This window comes from Pinus tabuliformis, chromosome 7, assembly GCF_031772625.1.
Source record: "Pinus tabuliformis cultivar Carrire ecotype Pingquan chromosome 7, CPIR1, whole genome shotgun sequence".
In the NCBI taxonomy this organism is placed as follows: Eukaryota; Viridiplantae; Streptophyta; class Pinopsida; order Pinales; family Pinaceae; genus Pinus; species Pinus tabuliformis.
Window position 1 is genome coordinate 899,372,744 of NC_142293.1, and position 24,532 is coordinate 899,397,275.

The following is a 24,532-nucleotide window of genomic DNA, read 5'->3' on the forward strand; positions in this document are numbered from 1 at the left end:
GAAACCATATATATATATATATATATATATATATATATATCCCCTTCACATAAACCAACATGAAATTTGGAATTTCACAAGTCCGAACTCAAAACATGACAACAACCAACAAATAAAAAAAAATTGAGTTGCAGGCAAAGAAATAGCTTCACCTTCATTCTTGAGTTTCTTTTGTTTATTTGAATTTGACTTGTGACATTCTTTATCTGGCAAGGAATCAAAATCATCACTATTATTAAATTCATCCAACACAAACTTTGGATATCCCACTGACATCTGCGTTTTTGTTGCCATGCCTGAAAACCATGGAGTTTCATCTTGATAGTAGAATAAGATGTGTGCCTTTTTCTCAAGAACACATTCCTTATTAATCATTGTTACCTGACAGAAACCAAAGAGAAAAAACAATATCCGTGTACACAAAATCCCCTACCGAATTATAATCATAACTTAGCTAAGAAGTCTAAAAGATGTTCTTAATTAATAAAATTTGTATGTGGAAATTTTGTTTCTTTAGATTTTAAAAAGGCTATGTTGTACAACACTTTTGCCTATTTATCCAGGTAAGTATATCATAGCATATGTCACACAATAGCAATCTACAATACCTAAAGTAAAAAGACAAATTTGCTCAAGAAAATAGATTTAGAAAAGAGATTTGTAAAGTATAAGTTTTTCATCAAAGCTTTAATTAGTTTAACAACAAACTAGTTGGAGTTTGAAAATCAAAATCATTCATAGGACAATGGCCAAAGTTGCTATTCATAAAAATAAAGCTAGAGTCACTCTTGCCATTGCAAATAACTGAAACTTGGGCAGTGGTCTAACAGTTATAACTTATTTGTTGGGAAGACTCGTCAATACCATCATTTCTTTTCCACAGTCTGTTGTGTCTCTAGATTGAGATCAGATAGCTTGCTATTCTCAAGTTCTACCTTTCAAGTACTAATTTCTGGCTCACCCTTTAAAACACAATTCTACCACTCCATTTTATTTTGTTTTGTCAAGAGAATTGGCAGGACCTTCCCATCCTCTGTTTTACATCATCCATAACCATCCATCAATGATATAAAGAATAAAAGATACACAACAAAGGCCAAAGATGTGCTTGTTGTATACCTATGTTCTAGGACCCATCTAACCTTACTAGTGCAAAGAGGTCACCCTGAAAAACTAACATCCACATGGAATTTACAAAACTTTTTTAAATCAAGCTCCAAGTAAACCAATCAAAATATGAGCATCCTTTTAATCAATAAAATTTTTGACTTAAAATAAAAGTGGCCTAGAATTGAATGTTATATCAACGATGTCAAGTAACTAACATCGGGTGACAAATACAAGCCATGTGTATTGGATTAGTGAAATAATTGATCTGATAAAGCTCAAAATCAAACAGACGATTTACAGCTAAGAAACACAAATAAATGACTTAGAACTAAGACATGAGATTTACCTTTTAACCCTATCGTTAAATAACTCTTCTTTATGTCACAAACCATTAAAAAAATTTTGATACCTGGTGGAAGTGGTATTGTAACATTAACCTTTGATAGTTTGTGTCCACGACTACTTCTCAAGATCAATTCCATTACCAGCATTTGGGGCTAGATAAGATACATGCAAAAACCATCAACATGAAAATGAAATCTACATCCTTGTAAAAAAACGGGAGGAAAAAAAATCCACAAATTGAAGCAGACTATAGGATACCTCATTCCTGCAACAAGATTATCTCATGAACAATAAAAAAATAAATCAGGATAAATGCAATTTTTTCCACATTTTGACAATCATTTCCTTTTGCATATTCTATGAACAATTGATGAAAAAAGTCAGCTAAAGCTTGTCAACATCAAGATTATAGTAAAACATAAAGGAATCGCTCCAACACATATATAATCCTAAACATAATTATTTATACATATAAGTATTTATTGAGGACATTGTGTTTTGTGAAAATATGGAAGTCAAATCTTTGAAATAACACAATTTATGGTACCACTACCTTACAAAGTCCATTAATTCGAGTATTTACGAAGTTCATTCAAGAATTTCTTCAAAGTTCAAAGTTCAAACAATTAACATGTAGCCTAAAAAAGCTCATATTTGAAAACGAGATAACCCAAATATGTAGAGTATATATCACACATTTATATATCCTAATTTCCAGACATTGAAATGACACTTTTTAACATATTATTGTGAATTCAGACCAAAATGCTAGAAAAAAATATTGATAGTTATTTTGCTAATATAGAAGTTTTATACATGCATTTATTTAAATGGTTAGCTTGAAATCTCAAACATATCTAAGGATGCACACAATATGTTGCATATTTAGTGTTGGTGTGTGAACTTGAGACAACGAAGTCCAACACTTAACAATTTGCCTACGATATGCACTAGTTGAATAGGTGAACAATAGTATTGTAGGTATGTGTTATGAATATATATATTGTGGGCCAATAAGAGTATAGTTGGAACAGACACGTCCAACCCTTCCAAGTTTTCCTATAATTTGCACTGGTCTAATAGGTGAACAATAGAACTGTAGGTGTGCATTCTAAATCACTTACCTAAATCCAACACTTTCAACATAGAAAGTTCAAAGAATATGTCCAAAATTGGTAGGTAATTTGCAAAATGAAAGAGTTGGCTTGATTGTTTCTAGAGAAGACTAGATTCTTACATTGTTCAATGTAAATTCATGACACTTTGCCAAGCTTAGATGGAACAAAAAGGAACCAAGCTAGAATGTTATTTAAAGAATCCTTATTTATCCAGAGTAAAATGTTAGCCCTTTTTTGTCAAAAAGCATAAATGTAAAATAAGAAATTCAGTAAAGACATTGTGGAAATGTTCTTATCAAACCACTAACGTAAACAAAGCTAAGAAATATTGCTTTGTAAAAGAGATATTCATGGTCAAATTAACAAGAAAATGACATTTTATCATAGTTAATCCACTAGTGCCACTATTACAATATTCGGACCAAACAATAAATAGTAAAATCCATTTTCAATTTAGTAGGAGCATGTTGGGCAAATAATCTCGCAATAATACCCATCATTGAACATTCTGACCCACTAAATCACTTTTACATCATTTTGAAGTCCTTCAACAAAGTACTCAAAAGTTGTGAACAATGTCATAACAATACTTCTAGCTATAGAATAAGCATTTCAAGCTCCCCTCTGTTTTATGATATGGATATTTGTCCTTCAAAGAAAGTTATGTGACAGAGAACCACTTTCACCCTTAAGAAAAAATGTGGTTGTAAATGCATGGTGAACTCCATGGTAACAACCACCATTTTTCCCTTTGAAAGGATCCTTATTTATGTTTCATATCATTGTAGCAATGACAGGATGTTGCCTTGTCTGCAACGAGGAGAATTGCTCACTGATGATACATTGACAAAGATTTTTTACCTCAGAGATGTCCTCTTGCAGGCATGGCATGTTATAGAAATAGTCTTCTAGCAAGAAAGGATCACAAGGATCCTTCATGAGAAGGTTATTCAATATATGGAAGAATCTTGGAAAGGGTATATTCCACTAGAAGCTTATGGATGCAGTCTGGAATATTATGGATGCAAGCATCAAAGAAGTTTACTAGTTTAGTTGCAACATGAAGGCATAGTTGAAGTATTTTATCAGCTTGAGAAAGGAGCCTCATCATAGACATTTTCTTCAAAGAAAGAGGCAGTTCGTGAAAGAAGTTAACTAGATGAAAAAAATTAAGGAAAGAGGTATGCACATTTTTAGATAAGATGTCTTCTTTATAAAGTAGAATTCATCTATTCAGAGATATGGTAGGAAGAGTTAGATGTAGAAATATATTTGGAATCATGTGCATGGTATGTCTTGGTTAAATACTAGATGAAATAAGGACTCTTCGATATGGGTACTCGATGTATAGAATCATGTGATAGTTGTGCATAAACCCTGGTGATATTGATCAACATCCAATATGGTATCTTGAAAAATTAAAATGAGCCATGATAACTTCAGAAGGAGATGCAAAGACCTTGATGGATATGATGATGAAGCTTGATGATTGATACGTTTCAGGAACATATTGATTGATGTTTGCAAGATTAAGAGCATGGAAAAGGGAACTTTGAGTATTATGTGAAAATAAACCAAGTAAAGGGATGTTGATCTTAGAGGAAGCAAGTAGTAGTGTTTGATATCATGACTAAAGGTTTTTATGACTTGGTAAGTCTAATATTGATGGTTTTTTTGAGATGTGATTTGGCTATATGTTGTAGGAGTACATGCTAGAAAGATAACAATTGAGATAATATATATGTATTTGTTTGGATTAACTCTTAAGGAAAAATCAAGTCTTGGAAAATCAGAAACCTAGGATGCTTGAGCTAATTCATAACCATATTCTGGAGAAACAAATGACTAAAATTATGCTATGATTTGATGGGTTTGCGGAGCAGAGTAAATTGGAGAAAAACTCTCTTACTCCTACCCATACAAATTCATGCTATGCATCATAGTCCGTTGCATATCTTCAATCTGATATGTTCAAAGCCATGTATGATGTAACTGTCCAGCATAACAGAATTGTCATTTCCAAGGACCAAAACAAGAAAACTTGTTGATTTCTTAATTGACATAGCTTGCACAACTTAATTAACTAATTATCTTTTTTAATGAAATGATGCTTTTATTTATTTACATGTGAAGTACTAACACGTGCTAGATAGTTCCAAAGCATGATAGGCATGCCAGGATGAGGAGTTCCAACCAATTTCCTATAGCTCTCCGTAAATCTTGGCGAGAAACTTGTTTTCACATCTATTCAATTTCTCTTTGTTGTTCAGAGTAAACCGTCTCATTCTTGGGATCCTTTAATTGTTCCAAATTCTTAGAAGCAGTATTGATGAGATCCTCTTTCTCTCATTCTATTTGGGAGTCTCCATTTATCCAAATTTCATCCACTATCATTTCCACTTCCCTTAAGCGAGACCGAGATTTCTCGAGGTGATCGATCGGTCCTTTACATAGTTCTCCCAAATTCCAAATAGTATTCAATCTTTTTTGTATACGGTTATCTAATAGATTACTTAATGAAAGTAGATTATCTATTCACAAATTTCACGAATTCATAATCTCTTCCCAAAACAAAATAAATTGTTTGATTCATTCAGCTGTCCTGCTTAGTTCTTTTTTATTTCTCGGGAACATAGATATTCCCTTCACACCAAGCCTTCCCTTTCTGTTTTGTTTACGAAAGATTAGAATCAATTTATAAAAGACCGAGATCACCGAAGGGCTCTTCAAGCAAAAGGGATTTGCAATTATAAAGAAAGTTTTGTGTTGTTTTTGTTTTCGTTTCCCCTTTTCTCTCCTCTTCTTCCCCCATGAAAATTGAATCGTTCCATTCAATCAGTTAATTTGTGCCTCCTCCTTTTTGTTCTATCGAATAATTTCCCTTCAGTTTAGGTCGTCAGTTCAGCATTGGAACTAAAATTGGATGGGAGATTGAGATTATTTTTCAGTAAATAGATCAAATTATTCCATTGATATGAATGTTATGTATCAAATCAATCTCCAACTATGCCTCTGAATCCATCATATCTTGACACAACGGTGGAAAGAATACCTAATTATTTGTGCTTAGACTTCAAACAATTTAGCTTTAACCATTCTAGTGGTCCTCCTTCATTCGTTGGTATAAACTAAGAGTTCATTTCCAAATCAATTACGAAATGATATAGTTCTTCTCTATTCCCCATTCAGAAGTAATTCATTGAGATTATGCACTTTTCTATCTCCAAAGTGCAGCTGGTTGGGCCCAGCTATATTATTCGAATATACAACTCACACACACTCCCTTTCCAAAATAGATTAGTACACTAAGCACCACACTTGAATTTATTATATTTGTTTCTAAAATATTGGTATTTGATCCAAAAGCCCCAGCGGAAGACCAATAACTAAAGTAAATGAAAGGATCAATTACATTTTTCATATGCTCTCCTCTCATAGATAAGGATATGTTCTACAGAATTTTGTCCTTTTTTATTTGATCCTATCTAGTTCTGGATAAGAATATTTGGGATACTTAACTTAGTCCCAGGCCTTTTATAAGGACAAAAATATTTTTCTTCCCCTATCCACTCCCTTCCCTGCCGCACATATCATGAATCTTTCCGACCAAAGTATAGTGACAAGAAGAATAATTCAGTTGCTAATTATTTAGATCAGCCTCTATTGTAGCTGAACAAGGAAATTCTTCGAGAAATACTAATGTAATGGCGAGGTGTAGGGATTTTTTTTCCAGGATTAAACAAAGGGATTCACAAATAGAAGCATTAGGGCCATAACTAGTCCATAAATAGTTAAAGCTTCCATAAAAGCTAAACTTAGTAGTAAGGTACCTCGTATTTTACCTTCTGCTTATGGTTGTATCGCAATACCTTCTATAGCTTGGCCAGCAGCAGTGCCCTAGCCAATGCCAAGTCCAATGGAAGCAAGACCTACAGATAATCTAGCAGCAATGATGAAAGCAACAGAACACAGAGATCGCCTAACACTGAGAAAGCAATGCACATCAGAACTAGCATTCTCAATATGGCTTGTTGGTGTTAGATTGAGTTGTCTTTCCATATTGAAGCCATAGTTGATCTGATACAAATTTGTGATATGGATATTCCTATGTTGGGAGACATTTATGAGCATATTGATTGTATGTTCAAAAGAATTCATGAGATTTTTGAAGAGTGGGACCCTCTTTTGGAACCCAATAAGGGGATAATTATCAATATATGGGACATATAAAATACCCATTTGCATTATTTAGCCTATTCATTGAATCCAAAGTATACAACAAGGCTTACTTGGCTAAATTTGGGAATGAAAGGAAAGCTCCAAACAAAGACAAGGAAATGGTCGATGGACTCAAAGCAATAGTTTCTATCATTTTTCCTGAACCAAGGGAGCTCTAAAGAACTAATTTACTACATTTATCACAAGGAGTAATGCATTTGAAAATGTAAATGTACTCATTGATATGAGTACTATGAAGCTTATTGCATGTTTATCATATTTTGGTTCTAAAAATATGAAATTGCAGACGCTTGCACCTCAAGTTTTTTCACAAGTTCCCAACTTCTCAAGTGCAAAAAGACCATTTGTACTGCTATTTGGAGCATGTGCTCGAGGAGGAGCACTCTCAGCATGTCATTTCTAGAACTTTCACGGCAACAAATATGCATTTTATTTATATGTCCATGTCCCCAATGATTCAAATTAGTCAAGGTTGCAATCATCCTCCCTTGAGGACTTTTCTAGATATATTGACTTCTAGTTTTTACACTCTGATTAGGACTACTCTTACATACTATTTTACCAGAGTCTCTTTTATTCTTCTACTTGTTGAATAGCTAGAATTTGAATTTTGAACTTGAGCTCACCAGCTCAATTTATAAGAATCCTTTTGCATTAGTATGATGCTTTGAGCATCAAGTTTATGCTAAGTTTCTAACTGTAGCATTGAGAAGAATATGGTTCTTCTATCCAAAAGTAGATCGGAACACTATTGTTGGTACCCAATATTGATTTTCTCAAAAATTTGTTCTTATGCCATCATCATACTTCTCAAATCATGCTCGAACGACGTGTCCCTTTTTTAAAATATAGGACTACCTAACAATATAGTGAATTTGAAGCATGCATGTACAAAGAAATAGTTGACCTGGTTAAAAGATTCCTTTTCTACTCGTGGACATAGCCATGCAACCAGCTATTATAGGTGTGCACATTGAACATGTACCCTTTATCACTTGGGTCCTAAAAAAATTTGTGACATGCATAGCTATATGCATTAATTTTCCACAGTTATCAGACATATCACCTAGGAGAGGATAACATGTTTTTTTTCCTTGGGAGACCTTCCGTATTCCATCTCATCAATGATCATTTTGGCATGCCATTCATGTTCAAAGATACAATTGTGTTCATTTCTTCCAACAACATGTAGGGTTTTATCAGAGTTTATACTAGTCATTTGGCTAACTAATCATTTTTTAAAGGCATCCAAAATAGAACCTTGATATGTACTCCCTTCCCATCAAATTTCCAGTTGTATTCATCCACTTGAGTTTTTGCTGATCTCTGTGCAGTTTTCTTTAAATGCATGTCCCATAGTTCATCAAGCGTAACTATCAAGTTAATCGTTCCTAAGATCTCCAACATGGTTCTTAGGATATTATATCCTTGTAAATCAAATTACTTCATATGTAGACAACTACATTTTTTTATCTAAGGGATACTATGCAATACCATTGTCTTTTAGGGTTTTTTATTTGAAGAAAATTTCGAGTTAACCTTATTTCAAAACTTAATGCTAAAATTCTCCTATCTGTTGCAATATCCCTTCATTTTCCTCATGTGAAATACCCTTTGTTTCAAGCATAACAATCATTACAAAGCACTTTCACTGATATAGCCCCAACAACTAAGAATGAAATGAAAGTGCTAATGATTACATTCATATTGAAAAATGTTTGTTCCAAAATTGAATTAGAAACCCAATTTGAAGTTGCAACCAAGCTTCCACCAGTACCCTTGTACCTTAGAGGATAGAACTCAAAGTTGATGACCCAACAAAGTGTTCCCATTCTAGAGGTGAAATAAATAATGTTCAGTTCCAACTCAAGAATAGCCACCTAACCATGCTAGCTTAGGAATCCTTAGTGAACCATGGCCAAGACTCATCCTCATGAGCATGCCTCACTATTGAATTTGACAATAAACAAGCTTTTGTAAACAAATAGTTGCATCTAGATGAATTTTGTCCACATCAAAGGCCATCTTTTATACATCTCATACAGTCTCATGCTGTACTTGTAGAAATATTTTGTGGACATTTGTAGCCTAAAAATTGTTGGGTTGTTTTCTTGCTTATCAAAGCATTTAAGCTAGAAGTTATCAAAGATAACATATGGCTTGCCTAGCCATGCTCCCACACTGACCACTGGGCATCCACTTCACCATATCTCAATGATTATTAATTTCCAACACCTACAATTTTTCTTTTCTAGTGCACCAGCATTTATACCAACAAGAATATAATTATTCCCAAGGACAAAACAACCACAAACATCATAACCTGCTTTCATTGTAGAGGGAAAAGAATAGTACCTTTTATGGCATAGAAAAATTCTTGGGTATCATGAAAACTTAATATATCAAATGTGTTTATCAATACCCTCAAATCTCTAACAAAAACATGCACAATAGTTATTCAAAACCTATGAAAATTTGAGGGGTAACAGTTCACATCTTCACAAATCTCATCCTTATAATTTTGTGACTAATTTCTTCATTGTCACCATCAACGAAAACTCTATTCCCACATACTACAACATTATTATCTTCTACAGTACCCACTTTACCTTTCGTTCTACTCTTCTTGCAAACACACTTCCCAGGAAATGATATAAGTGGAGGGTTTGTGCCTCTGTGGTTAGATGGCCCAATAGTCTCTTAACATCCTACTACATATGAATGGATAGTGCTATATCATGGTCAAGAATAATTAATCCATTTGGTGGACACTATAACAAACCTTGAAGAGATTGATCATATATCTGCATAGCAATTGATGGTCTAGCCACTTGACAATTGTGACAAACCATACAAACCTTAATAACATGTCTATAGAGATTTCCCGACATAAACCATGAGAAATCATAAATGGCAATCTCTATATCTAGATTCCACACAGTATGTGTGTGTGAATGATTACTTTGGCTAACCACCTTAGAAAACTTAAGATATTTGTCACTCAAAGTAACATCATTGTTAGCAATGTGAAGTGCCCTATGTCATGAAATGGAGGCAAGGTATCCATATTTCATATATCCACATAAGTCATCTTCCTCTGAGAAGTGGTAAAACCAATAATATGAATACACCTCAGTAGTCATCTTGTGCACCAACCAATCAGTCCGTTGATTTGCACCTCTGCCTGCTTCCTGATCTTTCACTTTATTGTTTATATTTTTGTCCCTTCTCTGTTCACTTACCCCAACCTTAGAAAAATTAAATGGACAACTTCTATACCAGTGGGCTTACTATTAACAAATTTTGAGGCTCTTCCCACCAGTGATGCAAAATTTTCTTCTGAACCTATAAGAGATAAATTTACAAGGACATCAAGCAATCAAGATAATGATGGTGAAAGGTTTGGCTATGATTCACCCTACATAGTAGCATATTTATTCCTTGGAATATCACATAAAACGTTAGAACTTAATGATGATGTATTTTTTTGTGACTGCATGAATCAACTAAGTTTAATTGTTAAATCCGATTTGCTGAGAGCTATATACTTATAGTGTAAACAAAAACTAAATGAGAAAAGGATAGCCATGGGTATTTTGTATGTCATCCTTGAGCCTCACTTACCCAACTTTTGATATATACAACAACTCTACACACTAAAGTAACAATTTAATTATTCCCATTGTATAAGAAGCATCCCTTGTCCTGGTGTTAGAATCCTTTACTGTCATTAGGAGTACTTTAGTTAGTTGAGAAAACCAAACTATATGTATTATGGTACAAATGAGCTAGTAGACTGGTAATTTTAAGGGGAAAATTTTCTCCCTCTTGCTGTTGTGTTAAATTCTATGTTTCCTCATGTTCATTGTTTACATCATCCCTAGCCAGGAGCTGGAAGTGCTTTCATTTTATTTAAATCCTTAGTTGGTTCTTCAAACACTAGGCCAGTACTTTACAACTTCTTTGGCACGAGAAGATGACCTCACACTTAAACATTCCACCAATGTCCTATGTAGTTTCTCATAAATCATTTTCACTTCTAGATACTTTGAGATTCCACTCACTCCTATGCCTTTGCACATGTTATAAAGGGATTCTAGTTCTCCAACTTTATTTCATTGTTAAAATTTGCAACTAGGGCCAAAATCCTCTTTGGATAGCTCCTTGGAAAAATATAATTGTGGCATTCAATTCCTTTTTTGAGAGGACCAAAATTGACCTAAAGATCATGAAATTTGGACAAGGAAAAATATATTTTTGAGATTAAGCCCATGCATGTAAAAATTGTCAAGGTCAGCTTGGGGTAAAATAATCAAATTGAACCCCTCTCCAAATCCTATAAAAGGAAGTCCCCTCCATCCTTGTTACACACATCTTATCACACATCTTTCTCTCTCTCTATGAAATGGCCACAGAAGGAAGATAGCTCTAGCAAAGGAGGAAGGGCATGATTCATGTCTTGATTGGGCTACTTGATGGACCAAGTTCCTTTGGCAGAACGCCAAGTCTGTTAAAGGAAATTTTGGGCTTGTTTGAAGACTATTCTGGGCTTTTCTATTTCATATTACAAGTCCGAGTTATTCCTCAAGATGACAACACACATAATGAAAGAGATGGAGTTTTTAGGGTTCAATTCATAGTGTGAAAACTCTCTCCTAAGAAAGTTGCATCTACAAGAAGTCTCTCTCAAGCAGGATAAGGTATAAGCAGGCCGCATACCTTATCCTGCTTAACAGTAGGCTGAGAAGATAAATCTACTACCCTGGCAGACATCAAACCTATTTTGGTTGGCATGAAGATTTATTTAGGGTTCGGATCAAGCTCAGATTAGAAGCTGAAGGAGAATAAATCAACATGAATGGAGGTCGCAGCTATAGTAGGTTGTTGGAAGTGTACTAGTAAAGGTTGTAACATTGTGCTTCATGCCCTAACCAGTACCAGCAAGCAACAAAACTCCAACTGTTATAAACAGAAGATATGATGTTCTTATGTAGTCTTGAGTAATAGAAGAGTGGTTGACCTAATTGAAGCAGTTCTTTGATAGATAGGTATTAGCACTAACCAGTCAGCTTCTTTTATAGTATGACATCAGCTCTAGAATTGAATCTATTATTGAGGGCAGTGATAGTGGCTCTCCTATTTTTCTAGTTAAGCTTGACCTTGAATTATTATACTTTCTCTCTATCTCTCTACTGAGAAATTGACGTTAATAACAAGAAGAATTGATCAAGGGTTTTCCCCATCTTGGGGTTTTTCCCTAGCTTGAGCCATGTTCATGTGTCCTCTTTTCTTGGCTTGTCCTTTGCATTATTAATTTATGTTCTTTCTTCAATTACTGTCAATGTGATAATGATTGGTGTGATTTCTAATGAAAAGAAATGAATTGATAATAGTGCTAAAATGGAAAATTGAAGTAATTGTCTTAAGCAAAGAACATGTTAACCTAAAATTAACATGGTATTAGAGCTCAGGTAAGGACAAGCCCAAGCAAGGAAGCAATCACTAAAAGAAGGTTGTTGACAAGTCCCCATGATTTCTTCCACTACAAATTTGAAGGTAAGGCTTCATGAAGCAAAAGAATGCTTAAATTAATTAGAAATAGAGTGAAGGATGAAATTTATATAGTTGCAGAAGAAATTGATGAAAAGTCAATTAAAATTTTTTAAGGCTATGCTTGGGTTCATTTATTTTTTAAGTGAGGGGTATTTGTTGGGTATTAATCCTTATTGGCTGGTGTCTACATATCTCTCTAAAAAGGAAGCTGTCGCTGGATTTTCTTTAAGTTTGGATATTGTTGAAGGGATATGATTTCTATACCAACAAACGAGGTATCTCAGTTCTCTGTTAAGGCACAATTCTGCAACTTGGAAAGTTCCCTGCAGCCATTAAGTAATTTCTTGTGGGAGTTTGTGTAGTTTTGATGTAGGTGTTTCATTCCTCCAAAGGACAGACCTCAAACCTACTCTTGGTTTCCTAATTATGGATCTATCGAGAGTTTGTTTTAGAACAAGAATGATGGTTGAGATCTCTATTCATCTTTCTAGGCATCCCTGTGCAAGACTAGGTTATAGCCAGGACTACCTTAAGGCTCTTACACTCTAAGGATATTCAAGTTAGAAGGTTGATTCAATCAATGAAAGGAGCAAGCCTGTGGCAGGATGTTTCTAAGAATATTTTAACCTTCATAGCCTTTATTTGAAGTATTTCAGCCTCCTTGATCAGTTCTAGAGAACTATTGTTTCGACCCTTAAAGAAGAAAGCAAAGGCTCATTGCTGATATTTTACAACCAATTCTCAATACTATCTCCAGTCATTTGTGGCATCTCTTGACGCTGGATCCGCTGTCACATCAAGGAACTCTTATGTTTTGTTTACCCAGTTTTTAACACAAACATTATCTTAAGACTTTCATTGAGGGTTTGAATTGTTTTATCATTGATTCAATCAATTGTGTATTGCAGAAGTGCCCAGGCCTATTCGAACCTCCTATCTAACCAATACCTTTTGAGTTATTCAGTAGCAACGTTGGACCTTATTTTGCGAACAAATTTTTGTTGATATCTCGTGAAGAAAGGAAATTGAAAACTGTTCAGTGGCTGAAGTTAATCCTGTGGCATTTTGTAGCATTGAGAATTAGGATTTTTTAGACCCAAAGGATCCCCTTCATGCTTAGGATCATCATTAAATGAAGATCTTAGCTGAGACATCAACCTGGGAACTCAATCTCCATTTCATCAACTTTTGAAGAATTGAATGATGTGAATACGGATTAGCATTGATTCTAAGTTGAGAGACCAGTATGTGTAGACTCCAGAGATGTGTGAGAGTCATTGCTGATGGAAGAGACAGTATTTTATTGATATTTTTCAATGTACTTTGACATGTGGAGACAACATGAATACCTACGATATGAGATACTTATGTGTTCCTTCATCAGTATAATGATCAGCACATATATATAGATTCACAGTTTGAACATCTTATGTCAATCAAGCTGACTTATGGAATCTTATTTATTGTGATGATATTGAATAAAATCTATACTAAAACCCTACATTATAGTTATCAGTGAATATTGAGTGGAAATAAAATGAAGAAATATCTAGGCATCAAGCAATATCAATCCTCATTTAGTTCTGAGAAGAATCAGTCATCTATCTCAGTGCCCTCGAATAGCATTATTAAAAGAAGCATCCATGAACGTGTATAAATCTATGCACACCTAAAGATTGTCTCATGATCATACCTCCTTTATGACAAAAGTTAGTTTTGGGTCTTCCTCTGGCCTATGAAACGATTCAAGTTGTATCACACATTGTCACCTATCCTAGGCTACTGCTAGTATTCACTGTCTTTTATCTCCATCATTCGATGGGAAGCATCCGAACCTAGAGGGCGGAAGTCAGTTTCTTGTTAACAATTGAAGTGCATTGATAATTGGCCACTTTCTTTTGCCTTGGAAGAAATTTAGTATACTAGATATATATTTTTCTTTAATTTGATTTTCCTTGGTCTACTTAGAAAATGACAGAAAATGTTAAGATCATGGCTAGAAATCTGGATCAGTGGGATAATCAAGCTTGAAAATCATTCCAAGGAGTAAGTCCCTTGGTATTTTTATACTATCAGTCATATTTGTAATATTAGTAATAAGGTTCTATTTGATAGACTGTTGTTGAGGTCTGAGCATGGGAAAGAAGTTTACATGTGTATTGCAGAGGTTTGGTATGATAATGAAGATGAAAAACAGATTGATAAAAGACTGAATGTCCATCTGAAGCAAGGATTCAGAGGGAGCTATATGGATGACAGTAATAATGACGAGAAAAGCAGCAGGTGTCAAATAGCTCAATGATTATTTGAGGAAAGTCACTTTCCTGATATCTAGAGGGAGCCGTGATCAAAGATGCAGATGATATCCCTCTCATTCACAGATGGAAAACCAACCTTGATACACTATTTCCTGCACTTAAAGATTTGATAAGATGAAGAAGTTGCTGATCTGATTATATATATATATATATATATATATATATATATATATATATATATATATATATATATATATATATATATATATATATATATATATATATATATATATATATATATATATATCTTGTGGGATCCCTGGTGTTCTTGACAAACACCTATCATATGCATTGCTCTATATAGACTCTGAGTCAAACTTTGGATGAGCCTCATATATCGTTAGTTGCTTATTCTATAATCTATGGTTTGACATACTCTACCAGGAAGCCAAGATTCTATATTAACTGAGCTGGTAATAAGAGGAATAGAAAGAGCACATATATGTCCTATATCTTTTGGGATATGCCCTCATCATGGATGAATCATTCACTAAAGTCATTTTCTCTGAGTAAGCATGGCTTATTATGAAGCCACTCAGTTGAAAAAATCTTTAGTGAGCATTTTTGAGCACATGCTGAAAACCACCACTGTGTATTGCAGAATGGGCATCGTCCTTAAAATAATTTAGTGTTCCGTGATTTTTTTTCAGAACAACAAGGAGAAATCAAGCTCCATTATTTGAGGATGGATGTGTCAATTACCAACATCCTCACAAAGCCTTTTGGTAAGGTCAAGATTATCTTCCTTCAGAGGAATACTGGGAATCATGGAAAGACCCTTATATGAAGGTTTCAGTTGAACAATGAGCTCTGGGAGCTCCTAGGGGCTTGGGGTACTTCTTAGAGCTATGATCGACCGTAGGGTGAGTGGTTCACCTTCCCATATAGGTGCATTGTGTACAAGGTGAGTGGTTCACCTTCCCCTATAGGTGCATTGTGTACAAGGTGAGTGGTTGACCTCCCCTGTGATACCCCACGATAGTTGACATGTGTGTAGGGTGAGTGGTTCACCTTCCCTTATGATTAATGACACATGTATGTACGGTGAGTGGGTTCACCTTCCCCTACGATTGATGGCATATGCATAGGATGAGCGGTTCACCTTCTCCTGCAGAAAACCCAGTAAAAGATGATGTAACACGAAATGAGACGATCTTGCAGACAAGATAGACCTTCCTAGAATCTAAAGAGACCTAGTGACAAGCAAGCCAATCAAAAGCTATCTTTCTCTAAATATGCATTTATAAACAAAGGCAAACAAGTGTTTTAGGCCTACCTTGGGTCCAATGCAAGTTTGTGGAAGCCTCGCTCCTTTGATCCTAGTGAGATCCCTTGTTGCGAATCTGCAAACACAAACAAGAAAACAAATTAAATAGCACTTGAAAAGCCAATATCATAAAACATATTTAACATGAAGATCAAGGAATTCATGAAACAAATGACATAAGACAATTTGTTGAGAAAAATGAATCTGATTGTATTAATTCAAATCAAAGAAGAACTTTACAACCTGTGCCTTGATGCTGTACAAGCTCCTCCCAGGGTTCAGCAAGAAGTCTCCTCTACTTTGAAAAGTTTCACTCTCTTCCCAATGAAGCCAAAAAGGTATGTGATCTCTCCTCTCAAGCTTAACTAGGAAGTCTCAATTCCACCAGCATTTACCCTCAAAAATGTTCAGCTTCTAACCTCCTTAGCAACCAGCCCAATGCCTTAATTTATAGTGCAATGGAGGGAAATTACTAGGTCCAATGGATAGCTCCTCTCATCAAGGGATTAGCTCCTTCTCTTTTAGGATGCATGAACCACATAAGAGCGACCAATCCATGTCAAAATTCCTTCTAGAATCATCTAGAATTAACCCAAAGTGAGTATTTTAGAATAAACTTGTGCCTTTCTAACTTTCACAGGGGTCCGCACCCACTCCTTTAGGGGCATAGCGGGCAGGTCCACAGTTTTTGTAAACAGGACGTGCGGGACCGCAGGCAACAGTGAGAGAAAGTGCAGAACCAGAGATTTGTTGATTTTCAATGTCTTTCTCTCATTTTCAAAGCTTGACTTGAAGAGCTGAGGTCTGAGACTTGCTTAGGAGGACATTACAAGGGATGATAGACCCATACTGACTGCAAATAATCATGGTGATGTTATTTTTGTGTAACAGATTGCCCCCTAAAGTGCAAAGTCTGTAGTAGATGAGGATTTCATTTATCATTTAGGAAGAGTGAAGTACTTTATCATTTCGAGGATCATCTTGTGGAGAGCCCGGTCGGAACCTGTAAAAAAATTCAATGCAAGATATATATATATATGAGATCATATCATCGCTGAGGTAGTTATTCCCATACTCAGATCAAAACTGACTTAGAAAACCAACTACTGCTCTGATACAGGAATGATCTTGTAAGACATCACAAATATAGACTCATGTGGACACAATATGGATGCAGCCATCTGTTTATGAATAGTCCACCATATAATGAATATAAAATTCCTCGCAGCCTGGATTGCAGAAACTAGATCCAGGGTCTTCATTTCTACTTCTCGAAACAGTACGATTCTATCCATAAGAATGAATGTGTTGATGTCGAACATGGTAGAAACCACTTGATTACCAGTCATTGATGTAAACTGTTAACAAGTGTGAGAGAAACCACCAGTGATGTCAATGGCTCTCAAAGTACCCAGTACAATCCATGAGATGTGAATAGATGTGTTGATGTTGAACATGTCATGGAATCCTTTGATCGAAGGTCAGTGATGCAACCTGTCGTCAAAGGATAGAAACCTGCCATTGAGGTATGCAGATCCCAAGGTACTGACGATTTCTAGATAATGAGCTGAAGTCGATAGAAAGAGATCCGTTGCAGGCAAGCCTACAACACGAAATCATAGATCAAGTTGAAGAAATTTAGTTGCAAGGACTGACTCAGGGATGGTCAAGATGGATGACAGATATTTTGCAGATGAATGGCTTATTGGCAGTGACCTCTTGAACACATAATGACACAACAGATGGTTTGGTTACAATTGACCCAAAGTTAATACCCAGAAACCGGCTGAAGAATTTCAATGTGGTTTGATCAACATTAAGGCAAAGGATTTCCCAACCCAGGTGAATAAAAGTGTCGTGTTCAAGACTGGTTACAAAGTATGACAAACAGGCTCATTTTTCTCTCTTTTCCCCCAGCATTTCTGGCAAGTACCTCTTTATTTTTGACAAGCTTGAGGAGGATAACATTTGCTTGATTATAAGCTCATCCTTCGGATGAGTCCATCTTATTTTAAATTCGAACCCTAAGAAGGAGTGGTTCGTTCCTATTTGTAATTGAATAGGTCCTTTACTGTGAAATTTTAACGAGTCCAGTATAGGAGAAACTCGGCATTTTTCAATTTTAGAGAGTCTGAAAAAACTTAAGAAGACTCCAGGGTTGACCTTTTTCGTAAATTTGTGTCTCCCAAGCTCGAAAAAGTATAAAATAATACTTGAGAGAACTGCTTGATCTTTACAACCAAGGAGTACTTTTCGTAATTAGTGCCCCTGATCTGAAAAAGTAAAAAAGCGATCAACGACACGTCGTTTTATAACCAATATCAATTTGAAATGACAAAAATCCGGCAATCTTTTCATGTTTTTACGGTCAGAAAAGAGCTGTAAGTGGACCGTCTTTTTAGTTCTGTTTTAACGAGTTTAAAAAGAAAAACTTAGCGATCTTTTCATGTTTTAGGAGTCAGAAAAGAGCTTAAAGGTGACTCTAAATGTTTTTTCGTCGAAAATGATAGATTTCACCTGAATAATCCGTTATCTTGAACAAAAATGCAAACATTACTCATACCTATTTGAAATGGATAAAAATGCTGCAAAAATTACCTTTCCAAAGTGAAACATAAACAAATTTGCAATTTATTTACTCAAAAAACTTATAAAAAGGGCTTTCGTGAATTCATTTTTACCGTTTGAGATTTGGGTGAGAAAATAGTGCTTTTGTTCAGAAACTTCCCGTGAAGATTGCGGAAAATCCAACCAACGAAATCGAATGCCGTCTTCTCCAGGTAATCCACATCATCCTACTCTTCATTTTTAACCGTTTCATTCTTTGTTTTAGGATTTCATTTCATTTTTTGGAGGGTTTTTAGGCTAAAAACCCACGTGCAGGGGCCTGCAGGCGTAACACTGGCAGCTCGCGGACCTCGACATTTTCTCAATGGGGAAAAGGTCAGGGGTCCGCACCTTCCATGTAGGCAAGGTGCGGACCCACGCACTGTCTCTAACACAGAGGGTGCGGTCCCTGCAGCAAGGGTTTTTAACCCAAAAATTCTCAAATTTGACCCAAAGAAATTAATTTCTAGCATTCTAATTTGTCTTTTTATTGGATGTAGAGGGTACATCATGCTAGATTGGCGTGAACAAGAGCATGAGGACGTGGATCTTGCCGCGTTGAATCACCAACCTTCGATTGATGCTTTGAAGGCATGCGGTTTGTACAAATTCTGGGCCATACCTGGCATGAGGGCCCAGGTGGATTTCTTACAATGGCTAGTTGACAGATGGAGCATACAGGACCAGTGCTTCTTCATTGGTGGCCACCAGCTCGAAATTGAGCCGGCAGACATATACTTCTTGACCGGTTTGCCTAAGAGAGGCGAAGACTTGACTCTATTCGGGACTAGGCCAGGTGGCCAGTCTGTCGATAGCCTCCGGCTAGAGTTCTGCAACAGCCAGGCTAGAGACAAAGGGATAGACATTAAAACCATATCCCTTCCTGAACTCATGGTGATCGCGTTTACTGTCACCAGACTTTGCGGGAGTGAAGCATTACATATTGCCACCGAATCCAAGATGCGGATGGCAATTGACTGCTTTCGAGGCACCATCTTCAACTGGTGCGATGTTGTGTTGGCCAATGTAAAAGGCCAACTGACCAGAGCCACGAATGGACAACTGAAGACCTTTGGTTATGGGGTTTTGGTTGTGAGCTTTGGTCTAGAGAGGGTTCCAATGTTGATCCCGCAGAACCTTACTGTTGGAGCTGGGCTTCCTCGAGAGCCCAAACTGATGCGATGGGTTGCAGTTATGGCCTGTCATCCAGATGAGGGGACAGAGGTTGTTCGATTCAAACCTGAGTATTTCCAATGGTTGGAAAACCAGGTTTTTTCTATTCAGGACTTCCCTTATGCTGGGGTAGATTTTCGTGGTGACCCAAACATGGCTCTTCCACCAGGAGAGCAATGGGATGACTCAAGTAAAATCATTTTCAACATTTTCCTATTTTAATTAATTATTATTATTATTATTTTTTTATTGTCCCAAAACTGATAGTAAAAGTTTCAAATGCAGATGTGGGTCCACAGCGACCAGCCGCTCTCCAACCTTATGAGAGGAAACAACCAGTTGCAGCCGTGCCAGCCCCACAAGATGAATCAGCAGAGACTTTGGCCGAGTTGGAGAGTCATCTAGAGTGCTTGACAGGAGATATTCCGAAGACCAGCATAGATGACATTCCTTATCGACTTCAGCGCTATGTGATTGGGGTCCCAGGACCTTTTAGGAGGTTCCTTTGCAAGGTGACCCATGCAGTGGTTTCTTATCGAGATCATCACCAGTGATAGGATGATCGCCTATTGTGGGCACACATGACATTTTTGCTTTTTGTACTTATCATTTTTGCCGATCATAAGGTGTTTTTCAACCTATGATCGAGGATGATGTATTTTTTGACACATTCCTATATATATATCACTCTTACCAGCTTATCTTGTAAATCATGTTATGGAATGGTTTTAAATTTACATGTATGATTATTGCAAATGTCTACTTAACGTTCGAGAAGCAATTGCATATGCTAATGTATTTAAAGCTCTTGGAATATGCTGATATTCAATATAATCAAATTCACATTCCAAGAGACGCACTCTCAAAAATAATCTCAATAACACTGGATTTCTAATGGCATACACTCTATTAAGCTGTAATACAATGAGTTCAGAATCTAACCTCACTATCAAACTCCGAATCCCAAATGAAATAGATTCAGATAATAACTCAATCACTGCACTATACTCGGCAATGTTGTTCGTTGTTTGACCGAGGCTTACCCCATGCATAGATACCAACTCGTCAGAGGGCGAATAGATAACCCAAGCTGTGGAAGAAATGTTCCGTGTATTACGACAAGCACCATCAGCGAAACCAATGTATGTTTGGAGAGGCATCGACATCTGCAATACCAAGAGTAAAACAAAGATAAGCAGGAATGATGACGAAAAACACTCTCTAAGCTAAGCACACTTTTTAAACTAAAACGCACCAGCTAGAAAGAAAAACTATCCTAACTAAAAAATTCTCCATACCCATTCTTTAAGCATAATACCTCTTCAGGTAATGACCATTTCTGGGTTTACCTAAAGAGTCCCCGTCAAAGTCTACCAATTCATAGGCCCCTTTTGCTAGCTTTCACTTGACAACATAGGGACCATGCCACATAGGAATGAATTTTCCAGCGCCTAATTTATCATTGGCTTGATCGTAAACTAAAACTAGATCTCCTTTCGAAAAATTTCGAGGGGTCACATTTCGATCATACTGAGCTTTCATACGTTTTGCGTGAGTTTCGATCGCCAATGCAGCATAACGTCGATTCTCATCTAATTGAGCCAAGTATAACAAACGTTTTTCCTCTTCAGAAGTAGCTGGAAGTAACTCGATGGCCATTTGCAATGATGGGATTTCGCATTCAATGGGTAACACAGCTTCCAGACCATAAACTAGTTGGAAAGGAGTGAACCCTGTTGATGTTTTTACTGAGGTTCGATACGCCCAAAGCGCTGAAAATAACATGTTATGACAATTCGACCGATGAATCCCAATGATTCGTCGGATCATGATGACTAAAACTTTGTTGATGGATTCAACCAGACCATTAGCTTGTGGATAATAAGAAGTTGAACTATCGTGACGCAAACCAAGCTGGCCTTTAAGTTCGGTTATCGTAACATTTCAAAAATGATTCCCATGATCAGTGATAATCACTTGTGGGACACCAAACCTAGCAATTATATGATTGAACACGAAAATTGCAGTTGTCTTGCCGTCTGCCTCAAATGTAGGCATCGCCTCGGCCCACTTGGTAAAATAATCTACCGGAAGGATGATATACACATGCCCCCCGGTCGAGTGAGGGTTACATGTAATAAAATCAATACCCCATTTGGCAAAAGGACCAACGGAAATTATAGGGTGGAGAGGAGCAGGTGGAGCGCGCATCTTTCGATCAAAAATTTGGTAGTTGTGGCATTTTCGGACTGCGTTAATACAATCTTTAAACAAAGACGACCAGAAGTAGCCAGCGTGCAATATCTTTTGGGCTGTGGCGTAACCAGACATATGACCGCCACACGCTCTAGAGTGACAGTCATTTAGAACCCTTTCATCTTCCTCGTGTGTTAAACAACGTTGAAAAACAGAGTCCGCACCACGACGATAAAGAGTATCTCCAATAATCCTGAATTGTTGGGACTAGAATCGTATTTTTCGACGTTCTGACCTTGAAATTTTTGGCCGAAAGGATTAGGTCTGGAGATAAACGATGATATCCCCATAACATGGATCTAAAGTGCTGATTAGAAACAAGGATTCATCCGCAATGGGCTCTTCCACCACAGTTTCCGTGTCAGCACGCGGGAAGTCACACATTAACTCCGCAAAAACTAAAGATTTCTTAGACTTAGATTTTTCAAATTCCAAGTCGAACTCCTGCAGGATAACAATCCATTTAGAGTACTTTCCCCCTAGCAATTGCTTGGTCAAAATGTAGATCATAGGGTTGAAATAAGAAATTACTGTAGTTTTACGTAGTAAAATGTAGTGACGAAAACGTTGGACATCTTGAACAACTGCCAATGCCAACTTCTCCAAATGTGAGTATTTTAGCTCAGTTGGATTTAAAGTTTGACTAAGGTAATATATCACATGTTCAGTACCGAATTCATCTTCCTGAACTAAGACCATTCCAATGGTGGAATGAGAGGTGGCGAGATACAAGAAGTAGTCCTGGTTATAGTTGGGAGGATGCAATAACAGTGCATGGGTCAACGTGTGTGTTAGTGCATCAAAAGATTTCTGAGCTATCTCATCCCAATAGAATGGAGTATTCTGTTTCAACAACCGGGTAAAACCCTTGGTAACCTCGGCGTAGTTAGGAATGAATCGTCGCAAAAAGTTTTCTTTCCTTTGCAAACTTTGGAGTTGGTGAAGACTCGAAGGAGGAGGCAATTTGACAATAGCTTCGACCTTCAAGGGATCGACGCGAATGCTGGCTTTCAAAACAACAAACCCCAGCAATCGACCCATTTCTATACAGAAAACACATTTTTGTGGATTCAACCGAATCCGATAATGCCTACACCTCATAAAGATTGCTCGTAAATGGATGAGATGATCAGCTCGATGTAATGAATGAGTAGGGAAATCATCGAGATAGGGTTGCACAATGTGCTTGATGTCATGAAATGCATAAGACATGGCCCTTTGAAAAGTTGCTCCGGCATTCTTGAGCCCAAAAGGTAATTTGCAGTAAGCAAGTGTCCCCCATGGACAAATGAAAGCCGTTTTTGGTTGATCGGCAGGTAGAATATTGATTTGATTGTATCCGGAAAAACCATCCGTGAAGGAGAATATTTCGCTGCTAGCACAATCATCAATGATTTGATCGATATAGGGAGTTGGGTAATTGTCCTTTGGACAGGCTCGATTAATGTCCCTATAATCGATACATATTCTTATTGTCCCTTGCTTTTTGTTAACCAGAATAATATTCGATACCCAATCCGTTAACGGGATCGGATAAATGAAACCTGCTTTGAGTAACCTTTCAACTTCTGCTTTAATAGCAGTAGCTTTTCTTGGGTGAATCTGACGCAAACGTTGCCGGACGGGTTTAGCATCCGGGTAAGTCTTGATTTCATGAACAACAATCGTGGGATCAATTCCTGGCATTTCCTCATAGGACCAGGCAAACACATCGCGGAATTCTTGAAATAGGGCCTTATATATTTGGATTTCGTCTTTTGTACACGAGGCACCTATATGAATGTTCTCAACAATTCCAGGCTTAATCGAAATGTCAATAGGAATAGTTCGAGAGATGTTTCCCAAATTTAACTCTGAATCAGGATGTTTCATTGGATTCTGAGGTTCCTTGACATATTCAGTCGTAAAAATTGATGAAAAATCATTTTCAAAACGATCATTCTCGGGTAAGAACGAAGATCTGTGATGGAGATCTTCCCATGGTAAATCATCTACACATAGGATTTCATGAATTTTCTCATCAGAGTGAACAAGTTCAGAAAACGTGATTGAATCCGAGCTTGATGTGAAAAGTGATTCCTCACGGACCACATTCATTAAGTCAATTTTGGTTGAAGATGGGTCGGTAAACGATTACACGGCCTCATACGCAATTTCATATGGAATCAAAGACATAACATCACCAAATGAGTCTATCTCAGATTCAGAAGGAACGATCCAAGGATCATCATAAACAATGGTGTCTGAAGAAATCATATGAATGGATGCAAATGAAGACGATGCGTTGATCGGAGGGAAAGGAAAAGTTCCCAGTAAATCGGCATCTTTAACTAGTCCTACTCCAACATCCTTATACGGGATAGTCGTTTTACTGACATGCTGAATACTTTCATAAGAGGTTGGGTCAGACGAAAAGTAAGCCAGCTGGTCTATTGTTACGATCTTTCCATTGTGAGGAAACTTTATAACCTGAAAGACCGATGAAACGACAGTTGTCATAGCGTAAGACCAACTACGACCCAAGAGAAGGTTATAATCTAGAGCGG